This window comes from Spermophilus citellus (genome assembly GCF_964194105.1).
Source record: "Spermophilus citellus genome assembly, chromosome: 13".
Lineage (NCBI taxonomy): Eukaryota > Metazoa > Chordata > Mammalia > Rodentia > Sciuridae > Spermophilus > Spermophilus citellus.
In genome coordinates, this window is record NC_138193.1 from 7,788,979 (window position 1) to 7,799,789 (window position 10,811).

General features: G+C 42.1%; 1 protein-coding gene across 1 annotated transcript in view; it reads right to left on the bottom strand.

The window, feature by feature from the left end:
- The window catches only part of FHL2 (four and a half LIM domains 2), a 70,872-nt gene extending 61,190 nt beyond the window's left edge, over positions 1-9,682 (bottom strand). Inside the window, exon 1 of the mRNA XM_081264134.1 lies at positions 9,523-9,682. The gene's annotated coding sequence lies outside the window, so the exon portion shown is untranslated. The remainder of the gene's footprint in view (positions 1-9,522) is intronic.
- Between the last annotated feature and the right edge of the window lie 1,129 nt (positions 9,683-10,811).

Sequence of the window (10,811 nt, forward strand, 5' to 3'; positions counted from 1 at the left end):
TCCTCCTGTTCTCCCTGCTTGGAAGAATAGAGGCCTCTTCAGATACTTGAAGCGCTGGAGGCTCCTTCGTGTCTCCAAATGGGAGAAAGGAGTCTACTTATATGTAGGGGCAGCCCCGTGTGGCTGGAAGGTAAGTTCTGGACAGAGCTCAACTGATGGAGATTTGGGAGCCTGGGGGCCTTGCTGAGCTAATTTGGGGGTTCAGAAAATGATACCCCAGACTGAAGGTGAAATCTCTCCCTGCCCTTCCTGGCCCTCCTAGCTCTCGCCCTTCATTGTCTCCACTGAGGCAAGGCATAGAAACTAGAATCCTCTTCTCCAAGGCTCACAAAAGACACCAGAACCGGTTTGCCCCAAAGCCAGAAAAGCTATACATCATCTTCTAGCTCATCCCCACCTTTGTGTGGAAGAGGGGGACATGAAGACATTCTCTGGCCTACTCTGGCTGAGAGCAGGTCATCAGACCCCGCTTCTAGAAAAAGTCCTGACCCATACCAGAGAGCGAGGAATGCTCACAGAGGAGCCAGGAAGAACCCAAACAGGCCTTGCTGGGCTCCCCACTCAATTCGTATCAGCTCACACCTTTTTGGCCAATCACAGTTCTACATGGCTGCCTATGTTTCCTTGAACCTAAGCATAAACATGGGTTGGATTATGCTGGGGTCACCAGTCTTCAATCTGAAGCCTCCTGAGTCAGTAAAACTACTATCAAATGTTAATGTGTTTCCCTTGTTAACAGATAGGGTGTTTATTTCAGGTATTTATTTAATATTGAACCAATGGAGGGAAAGTTTGAATTTCTCCATATCTCATGTTCCCCAGACTACAGCTTGTCTCTGACTTCCTCTCTCCCCCTGAAACTAATTTCTTTTGTGACCAAATAAGGCTTCTGTCTTTTTTTTTTCCATGTTCATCTCTTCCTCCTGGATAAGATCTCTGTTTTATGTATCTGTTTACTGAGACTTGAAATAGCCTTTGGGCTTGTTCCAGCCCTGGGAGATTGGGGTTATCATAGACCCCCCAGCCTGATTTTAAGGCCCACCCAGACCATCACACTAGCTGCGGACAGGGCCATACTGCTGATGTACGGCTATGCCTGCCTTTCCTTTGTCCCCCTGCATCAGCTTCCTCTGCCACCCTGCTGGGCTGGCTCTTAGAGTCCTGTCCCTGCTAACCTGGCCCACCTCCATTCTCTGCTTCTGCAGGCCCTGTATGCCCTGGAACATCCTGAGCCAGGTCACCCTGTCCTGTCCTGGCTCCTCAGGTGCCAACAGGCTTGTCTTCGCCTGCTCCATTTACCTTGTGGGTTCCAGGTTCTGGGTGGGCCCCAGGCTGGCTGCGACTCTGCATTCCGTGTGGGCACCGCCCTCCTGATGGGAGGCATGGCACAGCCTGTCTCCAGGCAGGGCTGTCATTTCCCTCTTGAAACCTGCTTTTATTGCATATCTGTGGTTTTCTGGAAGTCAACAATAGGTTTGGGGATGCAGTGACATTGGTCATTTTAAAATTTACTTTGATGAGATGAAATAAATTTTAAAGCTAGCTGTAACTCTTTGGCATTCTATACTGTAGAGGGAAGAAGGGCATGAACTGTCCTGTTAAATGTCACATATGAATCCCGAGTCTGGAATCCAGAGCTCTCCATCCTCCTCTCATTACAACAATGGGGAAGAGGATAAACTAAACACCAAAGGCTCTGAACAGCATGAGAGTCCATCTGGATCCAAATCACAGTTCTGCCTCCCAGGGACTGTAGAAGGATGTCCCAATCACCACCAAATGTGCACTTTCCAATCCCCAGGACCTGTGGATATGTCACCTTACATGGCAAAGCAGACTTCACAGATGTGGTTAAGGATCCTGACACAGGGAGATTATCCTGCGTTCTCTGGGTGGCCCACTTCTCTGGGTGGCCCACTGTGTAATCACAGGAGTCCTTACATGTGATAGATGGAGGCAGGAAAGTCAGAGTCAGGGAGAGATTTGCAGATGCTATTCTGCTGCCTAGAAGGTGGAGGTAAGGGCCATGAGCCACAGACACAGGCAGCCTATGGAAGCTGGAGAAGTCAAGGAAACAGATTCTCCTCTCGGGCCTTGCTGACTTTGATTTTATCAGAGCAAGACCCACCGCAGATGTCTAACTTCCACAACTACCAGATAATAAATTCATGTTACTTTAAGAGAATAACTGCAGAAATTTGCTGCAGCAGCAATGGGAAACGAATACAGCAGCTGTGTCTCTTTAGTTAAGTTACTTCTCTCTTTCAGTGTGTGTCCTCAAACTAGGAATCATCATAACACATACACCATACGGTTGTTGTGAAGGTGGGATAACTATTTGCGCAGCATTTATCTTACGATGTATTTGGTATTACAGCTCTAGAGGTGATTTAAAGGATATGGGAGGATGTGCATATGCAAATACTGTGCTATTTTATAAAAGGGACTTGAGCATCTGGAAATTTTAGTATCCATGGGGAGTCCTGGAACCAAGTCTCTGCAGATATTGAGGGATGACTCTGTGCATATATGTATGCATATATTTATGTCTATATATGTATACACATACATATATATGAATATTCATACATGTATGTATATGTATGTATTTTGTAGGTATGTATGTATATGACATAATAAGCACCTTAAATAAAAACAAGTTGGGATAATAAGTAGATAAGTCCAGGTGAGAAGGTAGAAAGTGGCAGTATGATTTTAGATGGGTTTGAGACATTGTGTGCATGAAACAAGGAGTAAGTTGTGTGCTTATCTTCAGCAAGAGTGTGATCAATATGGAACCAGCAAGTGTAAAGGCCCTGGGGAAGGGCAGTGTGACTGGAAGCCCTAGGTCGAGAGGGAGAGAGGGAAGAGATGAGGTTAGACTCCTGGTGTTTAGATTATGTAGGGCTCACACACACACACACACACACACACACACACATACACGCACTCATGCACACTCACACACACATATATACAACTCACACACACTCACACTTGTGCATACACTCACAGTTATACACACACATACTTCACACACACATTCACACATACACACTCATGTACCAACTCATAAACACATGCTCTCACTCACACACACACACACATACACACACTCATGCACACACAGATACACGCACTCATGCACACTCACACACACATATATACAACTCACACACACTCACACTTGTGCATACACTCACAGTTATACACACACATACTTCACACACACATTCACACATACACACTCATGTACAAACTCATAAACACATGCTCTCACTCACACATACACTCACACATACACACTTACTCACACATATGCAACTCACACTCATATACTCACACATACACATATACACACTCACAGACATATACATATTCACATATACACTCACACTTATGCACAAACACAAACTCACATATACAAACACTCACACTTGTACACTCACACAAGCACACTTACTCACGTTCACACACATACACACAAACTCACACATACACTTACACACATTCATGCACATACACTCACTTGCTCACACACATACACTCACACACTCATGCACATACACACTTACCCTACATTCGTAGGTTATGCTGAGGAGTTTGGATTTTGTTGATTTGAAAAGCTGCTGGAGAATTTTGAGCAGGGGAGAGTTGCATTTTAAGTTACAAATCTAAAAATTTCAAAAAAGAGCCTTTGTGGTTAAATGGAGCTTGCATTGGACTCTGTGGAGCTACCTGGCTGCTCCTGCCTGAGTTGGCAGCTTGCTGGCACTCCCCAGGAAAGAGTGAGGCGTTGCACACAAAAGTAGCAACAGTTCAGGGCAGGGAGCCAGGATCCTGCCCCGGGTTAATCAATAGCCAGACTGGAGGATCTGCTGCTGCCGCTGCTTAATAATGGAGCTGAAGTTTTATCAATTCTTCTATCCAAATTTAATTATTTAAATGATGTTGAACTTGCTGCTATGAATTTCCAAGCCTCTGACTTGTTGAGAACCCTGTTTTAACAACAAGGTCCCTACCCCACCCTTCCCTGCTGCCTGCAGACGTTTTTCCATCTGAGAGTAGCTGTGAATATTTCTTTCCCACTTGAATGATTGCCTAGGCTGGTTAATTTGAATGCCAACAAATTTGCACCTGCTTATGTGAATTTTGTATTTTCAATTTGCAGGAATAGAGAAAGAAGCCTGTCTCATATCCATTCTGGATCTTTTAGCTTTTTGTATGTTGCACATAAGGTTTGTCATTTTTCACCGACTGTAACTGGTTGAACTCTGTCATTTGATTTAGGGATTGGAAGAGCATAACATTTGGCCATTGGGCCCCATTTCAATGGAATTAAAATTGGGCTTTTCGAAATAAGGAGACTATTATATTCTCTCCCACCTGCCTTTTGTTTCCTAAATTATGTTTCCAGAGATAAATAGATGTTGTTTCCTAATAAATTACTTAAAAGATCCTGGGTAAAATGTGCAGCTGTTCAGAAAGGAAGTTCACAGAGTTTAGAATTTATCCTGCATCTTCATCTTCTTATTCGTCTCCCTACACACCCACGTGCATACACACAAACACACACACACACACACACACGCACACACACAGAGGATCTACTCCTTATGCAAATATCATCGTCAAATATTATTATTTATTGTCCATTGAGCCAGCGACCAGGAGTCTAACCCAGAAGATGAGCACCCCTCCATGGTGCTGGAACTAAAGGGAGAGCTTAAAAGGAAAATGAAAGATAAATGGAAAGCAAGCACTCATTTTAAAGATGAGGTCCTTTCTCCACTGCTTTTCCAGCAGTTTCTGATTGGACACGTGCTGTCACTGCACATCTGGGCTCCGGTCCAGGTCCAGCTTTCCCCGACACACTGCCTCTGTACCCTAGACCAGGAATCACAGCGAGCCTCTCAGAATTGCCAGGTGGATCTCGAGTGTGGCCAGTGTTCGCATGCGTACAATGCTCTCCCCGCCCCAGGCACTCACCCAGATGTTCATTTTATTTTAACTGTGGAATTCAGATTAGTCCCAATTCAGATACTTTACATAGATTTTTTTTCCCCCCGTTTACCTTGGGGATTCAAGAGAAATATTTATTTCCAACTATAAAATGTTGGGTTTTAGAAATGTCTCACAGAGAACAAAAATAAGTGAGGCGGCCCTGGCCCTAAGTAATTGCCTTTCTTCCAAACACACATTTAGCCTATATCCTAGAACCTTAGGGTGAGCTGTATTCTATCTCCATGTCGTTCACATTCTTCTCCACCTGTAAGGTTCTCAGCCTTCCTGCAGGCTCCATACCTCCGTCTAGGCAAACTTCATCCCAAGTCCTTCCTTCCTTTACACTCAGTTCCTGTAGTGCTCATAAGTGACATTGAAGCCCACTGTCCATTGCACAAGGCCTTAGAATTGCTCTTTTGCTATTTAAATCTAATGCCAACTAGATCACAAAGTCCTTGAAGAAAAAGATCATGTCTTTAACTTGGTTGCGCCTCTTAGAATGCATCACAGGATTAGAAACCTCATTTTCCTTATCTGGAAGTAGGAATAATAATAGCGAATAATAATAACAATAATACCTACCTATTGGGCTAATTTATTAAATGAGTCAATACTGAGTTATTGATTCATACTGAATCCTGGGTACAGTTATCATTCAATAAAGTTGAGCTATTATTTTAAGAAGCTAATCATTCTGGTTGCTTATTTACTATTTTTTATAATGGGTAGTAATAACTGGAATGCTTTTTAGTTGCAGAGAATGTCTCAATTCAAAACTTTCACAGTTACAGAGTAGAAAATTTAGAAAACTATTTAAAATGTAGAGATAAATACAAAATGACTTCTAATCTTGTCTCTCACGTATACTAATATTATATATTTCAGTGTTTTTAAGCTAAGTTTTTTTTTAGTTTTTTAAGCTAAGATAACATATTTTGAATATTTCATTGTATGCTTTGTTGCTAATTTTTAAAAATTAAAAATTTTATGCAGTTGGGCATGAAGGCATGTGTGTATAGTCCTAGATCCTCAGGAGGCTGAGGCAGGAGAATCTCTTGAGCTGGAGAGTTCAGGACCAGCCTGGGAAACATAGCCAGAATTTTTTTTCTCTTTAAAAACTTCTATGCAAAATTTGATTTTTAATCCCATACTATGGCTATTTTGCAATTAGAGATAATTATGTTCCTTATTGTCAAATGTATCCAAATAATAAAATAATACCAGACTAGCTAGCACCATCCTGGTTATAAGTTGCACAATAGGCTGAATTTAGAAAATTGCATTTTTTACAGTTTTAGTTTGCAAATTGTTAAATATGATCGTTCGTATAACCCTTTGTGTCTGTTCCTTACCCACCTTATTGTCTTACAAATAATATGACTTGGAACCAGATAATTGACATCATCTTTTTCTACTCCTTCTTTTTCTATTAAACCATGAACTGACATTTTGGAATTAGTCTAGATTGATGTAGACGGTATTCAGCACAGGCAGAAAATACTATGGTGGTTTTTCCATATAGCAATAGCGGTCCCCACAGCCCCTTCAGTTATCACATACTCCCAGTTATACCATTTAGCTGGGTCCCAGGTGCCGAAAGAACACTTACATCTTGAAGATCAAAGTAAAGTTCTTGCACTTTCCCCTTAATATCAAATTAAGGACTTCTCCTTAATAAACATCAAAATTTTATGACATGTTACTAGCTTGGTGCTGGTTTCTTTCAACTTGGTTTCTTTTCAGTATTATTATTTTGTGATACTGGGGATTGGATTTTTTTAAAACTCTTAACAGTGAGGTACATCCTCAGTCCTTTTTATTTTTCACTTTCAGACAGGGTCTCCCTATGTTGCCCAGGCTGACCTTGAACTTGAGATCCTCTTGCCACCTGACTTGTTGAAATTACAGTAGTATATTACCGTGCTTGGTTCCATATTGCTTTTTAACTATAACAAAATTTCAATGTTAAAATGGAATTTAATTCCTCTTATATCTAAAAAAATGTATCTTTTAAATTCATTTGAGGCCTCAAGTTGTAAAAACTTCCTCAAAGTTAAATTTGACTTAAAAAACTTAAATGGGAAAGCATGTGAAGTTTAGCACAGGCAAAGCCCTGGGTTCAATCTCAATTTCCTAGTTGACACTTTAAAAATTATAATATTTATGAAATATATCCTGTTATGTATCAAACTGCTCAAAACTTAAGTTTGTTCCTTTCTGGTTTTCACCCATATTTTAAAATAATTTGTCACAGTAAGTGACAAATTTCTGGCAAAGCAATAGTAATGAAGAAAACAATCAGCATGTCACACTTTCAAGACACAAGGTAGATGAGGGTTTTTTGGGGGACTCAAAGGGGGTGATAATAGTGTAGAAATCATCACACTGATCAGAAATTGAAGTCAGTTGTTATAGTATAATAAAAATGTTTTACCTAAATCTCCATTTATGCTTTTTTACTTTCTTTTTATGTAACTATTATGAATACTTTAATATTCTGACTAAGTGAAAGGAGTCATCATGTCATATGGAGATAACCAATTTTCCAGGAACTGGACTTTGAATAGATTGTAAAAGTAGGTTGACCATAAATTGGACAAAAAGTAGGTTACTAAATAACCTGATTATATATATTATTTTTAAAAGAGAAAAAGAAATCTCACTATGTTGTACAGATTGATATATTTTGAGATTACTCCCCAAACATTAATTTGTATATGGGGAGACCTACAAATTATTAAAGTCTTTCTGTATCACTTCTTCTCTTTTAAAACTCCTATTGTAGTAATGGTTGATCTTCCCATCATGGATATCTTAGAATCAAGAATAGTTAAGATAAGCCATAAAAAGCTAAGGTTATCCAGGGCTAATAGAACTACACGACACATAGCTTTTCATGTTCTGCTCTCCACTTCTGTGTGATTTCTAAGGTGAACATATATTATTTGTATGGTAAGAAAAAAATATAAGTACTATGAATATAATGTCATCTCTTTTTCCAGTGGAGAGAAGACAATTTAAAATCAGTGTCTCTGGACCATATGTTGTAAATGTTGGATATTTGGGAGATGGGTAGAAAGGCGAAGGGACTTATATTTCATGCTGTGGGAATACAGGGCCATATGATGTGGCCCAGACTCAGGCATCTGGAATCAACAGAGGGCTCTGGAAGCGCTAAAGAGTATGCTCTGGAAACACTAAATGGAATGATGAGATTTCCAAGTGCAAAAGATGCTTCAAGTCAGGCAAGGTGGTGAGTGGGCAGTCAGGGCACCCTGGTGGGAAAATCGGCAACTTTTCATGGACATTCGACTTTATGTTATTCTGTCACGGCCGGGGATACAGCACAGTGGGAGAGCATTTGCTTAGCATGTACAAGGTCCTGAGTTTGATCCCCAGTACTAAAAAAAAAATTATTTTCTTAATATTAAAGAAACCTCCAAAATAAAATTATTTGAATTGTTTATCTGGCCATTCACTTAAAAACAAAGAAAACTTTTGTAAAATAGGAAGAATCTTAATGTATAAGAGACCTTATTACAGTACATCTTGTCAAAAGCCTAACAATGAGACAAACTTAAAATAGCATTCCTTGAAAACAATCATAAAACAGCAACAGCAAATCTCTATAAATATGAGATAAAACATCATCAGCCAGGAACATTAATACCATATTTAGACTTCAAAATTATTTAAAAAAGAAAAAAACTGACCTGACAATCCACCCCCCCCCACCTCCGCCCGCCTCCCTCCTTCTTTCCTTAGCCTTGAGCTGAGTCGAGCTGTCTGGGGTATGTTTACATACAGGAACCTCCTGTCACAAATGACACTATCAGTAGTGAGATCTTATGCAATTGGTCAGAGCATTGCTCAGTACTATGCATCTAAGTGTATGCTCAGCTCTAGATTAGTGAACTATCCATGCTTTTCCTTTTCAAAGCATGCAACAGCTTTTTGGACTTTCAAACCATCAGCTGTAACAAGTCATGTTGTATAAACATACTTTCCCAGCGTAACCAGACTCATTGGTAATTTGCCTTTTCACCCCAGGCCATCCGGAAATACTGTCAGAAGAGAAAAATCTCAAGTGCACTGTGATTTCTCCCCCCTGATTTGGATGTTTATTTTATGATTTTTCTTCTCCTTTTCCTTTCCATTAAAAAAAAATCAGTTTTCCAGTGTTCAAAACTGATTCCCATGGAGAGAGGGCAAGATGCATGTGGGGTTCTCTCTCATTGTCTATTTCCAGGTGTACACCTGGGTAACTCTGGGCAGGGTGGATTCTGTTCTGTCCCTGCAGCCTGGGGGAGAGGGCTTTGCTGGTGGTGGGAGACAGCGGCCAGTGCTACCTGGGTCTCTGCTGGGATTTGCCCATGCACAGTGCCCAAGCCTTCCCTTCCAGGGACGGGACACTCCCTCTGCAGAGATGCCAACATAGCCCCGTGTCCAATCCTGGCTGCAGACACCGGGCGGGAAGGTGGCATGGGAGAGAAAGGGACAGGAAACTGTGGCTCTTACCTGCAGTGTCAGAATCCTGTCTTCCACCCTGCTGCCCGGCCAGCAGAGACACAGCCACAGAGGCAGCCTGCTTTGCTGGATGCCCCAACCGTGTGGGCACTTGTCAGCATGCTATAAATAAGGCATATCCAGAGCGCTGGCCCAGCCCAGGAGATAAGAACCCAGTCCCTGGCTCCCGAAAGCCTTTTAAGGTCTTCAGAGGCAAGGAGACTCAGGGCCCAGATGGGAAGGGGCTGTCACGTCCCCATGTGGCCGACCTGCTTCAAGGACATCTCAGACCTGACACCTATCCCAGCAATCTAAAGAGCAGCTGAAAGGGGAAGGCCATCCACACCAGAAATGGATCTCACCATGTCAAACAACTGGCAGAGCCTGCAAGACTGGAGCCTGGCAGCTCCGTGGCTGCATGTCCCTTGAAGGAGTCCACTGTCATTGAAGCACAGGAGCCGGAAGGCACTTCCCCTGAGTCACACAGCACCTCTGTGGTTGTGGAAGGGAAGATCTCCCTGTGTGGGTCTCAGGAGCTGCCTCTGGGCAGAGCTTACCCACCTGCTCTTCCTGGTTTAGGAGGGCATTTGCTTGGGTGAGAAGGATTCTAGAGAATACTGAAAGATCTGTTCAATGCCTGCCAGGCACATGGGCAGCTGTAGAGTGGAACACACTTCCAGAAAGTTCTCCTCATCCTCCCCATTCTTGCATGATTGTGGGGTTCTTGAACCATGGATCATTTTCTCTATGGAATTGAAACAGAGAAAACTTACTGGAGCCTTTTTTAAAAGCCACATGCTATAAGAGGAAAGAGAAGACTAGCTTGAGGGAGCAGCAGCCCCCAATTCCTCCTTAAATTTCCTGCGTATGAGTGTGCTGAAAAGACAGCTGGGTCGGCAGCAGATGTCTGAGTTACTGCAGAGGCTCCAGGTCTGGGAAATCATCCCAAGGAAAGAACTGTGGATGTGGGCGGCGGCCTAGCTACAAGGACAATTCTTGCAAATCTTCTTTTCATTAGGAGGTAACCTCAATGCCCAGCAAGAGCAGACCAGCAAAATGATGTAGGGGAGGGGTAAAGGGCTTCCCTCCATCTTTCTAGGTCCCTCGGGTTGCAAATTAAAGTGACATAAAACAGATTAACAGGAGGAAAGTCCTCTTAATTATGTGTGTATGCACTGGAGTTCCACAAAATAGAGTCTAAAGAGGATCACGTGGCTCGAGCCTATAGAGCATCCTCAGCCCCAGAAAGAAAAGAAGGATAGGGGTTTGGAAGGTGGAGGCCTCACAAGTTAAGAAGGGTG